The 2,500-nt window shown below is 43.5% G+C and overlaps 1 protein-coding gene across 1 annotated transcript in view; it reads left to right on the forward strand.

Annotated features, from left to right (window-relative positions):
- LOC119581198 (fasciculation and elongation protein zeta-1-like) overlaps positions 1–2,500 on the forward strand; it is a 29,616-nt gene that overhangs the window by 26,709 nt on the left and 407 nt on the right. The window lies entirely within an intron of this gene.

The following is a 2,500-nucleotide window of genomic DNA, read 5'->3' on the forward strand; positions in this document are numbered from 1 at the left end:
ACTATTTTTGCTGTTTTTATTTCCTTCTGTTTTAGGGTTTTCATTTTTGTGATTATATTTTCGTCTTTAGCTTGTGTGAATGAGTGAGTGTGTGAATGAGTGTGTGAATGAGTGAGTGTGTGAATGAGTGAGTGTGTGAATGAGTGAGTGTGTGAATGAGTGAGTGTGTGAATGAGTGAGTGTGTGAAGTGATGAAGAGTGTGTTGAATGAGTGTGTGAGTGAGTGAGTGTGTGAATGAGTGTGTGAATGAGTGAGTGTGTGAGTGAATGAGTGTGTGAATGAGTGAGTGTGTGAATGAGTGAGTGAGTGTGTGAATGAGTGTGTGAATGAGTGAGTGTGTGAATGAGTGAGTGTGTGAATGAGTGAGTGTGTGAATGAGTGAGTGTTGTGAATGAGTGAGTGTGTGAATGAGGTGTGTGAATGAGTGAGTGTGTGAATGAGTGAGTGTGTGAAGGAGTGAGTGTGTGAATGAGTGAGTGTGTGAATGAGTGAGTGTGTGATGGAGTGAGTGTGTGTGAATGAGTGAGTGTGTGAATGAGTGAGTGTGTGAATGAGTGAGTGTGTGAATGAGTGAGTGTGTGAATGAGTGAGTGTGTGTGGAGTGAGTGTGTGAATGAGTGAGTGTGTGAATGAGTGAGTGTGTGAATGAGTGAGTGTGTGTGGAGTGAGTGTGTGAATGAGTGAGTGTGTGAATGAGGGAGTGTGTGAAGGAGTGAGTGTGGGGAGTGAGTGAGTGAATGAGTGGGTGAATGAGTGTGTAAGTGAGTGAATTAATGTGTGAGTGAATGAGTGGGTGAATGAGTGAGTGTGTGAGTGAGTGAGTGAGTGGGTGAATGAGTGGATGGGTGAGTGAAAGAATCGAATAGATGAGGAAATGAGTGAGTGAGAGAGTAAATGAGTGAGTGAGTGACCGGCCGACGGACAGACAGACAGACGCAGATTCATGCACAAGGTGTGGGGGTGGATGGGGGGTGGGGGGTGAGGGGGGTGTCACTAAACCGGTCTCATGGCTTAATTTTTTTTTCGTTATTATTTTTCACGAATTTTTGCTTTTTTTTTTTTTTTTTCATTATTTTTATTTTTTTTTTTATCATTATTATTTTTCATTTTTTATTTTTTTGAAAGGCGCCAGACAGGTTTTCGAACGTAAAGCAAGATTCCTTATTTGGGGGTAGGGTGGTAAGAGGGGGGGGAGGGGGAGAGGGGGGGGAGGGGGAGAGGGAGGGGAAGAGAGGGGGAGATGAAGAGGAAGAGGAGATAAGTGGGTGGGGGAGGAGAGGGGGAGGGGGAGAGAAGGGAAAGAGAGAGAGGGGGAAAAAGGGAGAGAGAGGAGAAGGGAAAGAGAGAGAGGGGGGGAAAAAAGGGAGAGAGAGGGGGAGGGCGAGGAGGGGAGGGAGTGGGTGGGGGGGAGGGAAGAGAAGAGGGGAAGGGGTGGGGAGAGAACACGCCCATATTTGGTATCTCTTCGCCTCGGATACCCAACACGGCGCCCGCGACGGTGGCTTGGGGTGGGCTGGCGGTGGGCGGATGGTGGGCGGGGGGGGGGTGTCGATGACTAAGATGGGAGGCAAAGTGGGGGGAGGGGAGGGGGAGAAGGGGGAGGGGAGGGGATGACGACATTTGGAATTTTTTATTTTTTTTTTTTTTTTTTTGTCTTTTTTTTGTTGTCGTTATTCTCTCTTTATCACTGTTACATTTATTGTTATTTCTTTTGTTATTATTTTTTTTGGTTTCATATATATATATAAACGTTTTCTCGTATAATTTTAGACTAAACCCAGTTTTGGTCTTAACGCGTAGTAACGTTCTGTTCAAAAGATAACCCGGACTTGGTGACTATTTTCTCGTTCAACACGTGGTTCATATTGTTCAAATTAAGCACGCTGAACACTTTGAACACCTTGGACACAATGAACAATGAATAGTTTGAACACAATGAACACTTTGAACAATCCGAATGAACACTTTGAACAGACTGAAGAATCCGAATGAACACTTTGAACAGACTGAAGAATCCGAATGAACACTTTGAACAAGTCCGAATGAACATTGTGAACAGATTGATCAGATGAAGCGCTTTGAACAAAGTGAATTCGCTGAACAATGAACACTTTGAACAAACTGAACAAAGGAGCACAATCATCACGTTTAATAATGAAGAGAAACATGATAATTTCTTTCAATAGTTTGCCGGTTTTTGTGTCTGTTTGTATGTGTGTATTTATGTTTGTTTTGTGTGCGTGAAGGATCGCTTCTCATGTACGTTTTTTTTTTCTTTTTCTTCTTCTTCTTCTTCTTCTTTTTCCTTTTCATTTTCTTTTCTTTTTTCTGTCTTTCTTTTTTTCTTCGTTTTCTCGTATTTTCGTTTTGTCGTCATTTCGTTGTTGTTTTTTCCTCGTATTTTCTCGTTTTCTGAGACGACGACGCGGCTCTTTCAACGACTGGGGGGGGAGGGGGAGGGGGGGCGGTTATTGAAAGGTTTGTTCGTGGATGTCGAAA

The sequence above is a fragment of the Penaeus monodon genome, chromosome 14 (genome assembly GCF_015228065.2).
Source record: "Penaeus monodon isolate SGIC_2016 chromosome 14, NSTDA_Pmon_1, whole genome shotgun sequence".
In the NCBI taxonomy this organism is placed as follows: domain Eukaryota; kingdom Metazoa; phylum Arthropoda; class Malacostraca; order Decapoda; family Penaeidae; genus Penaeus; species Penaeus monodon.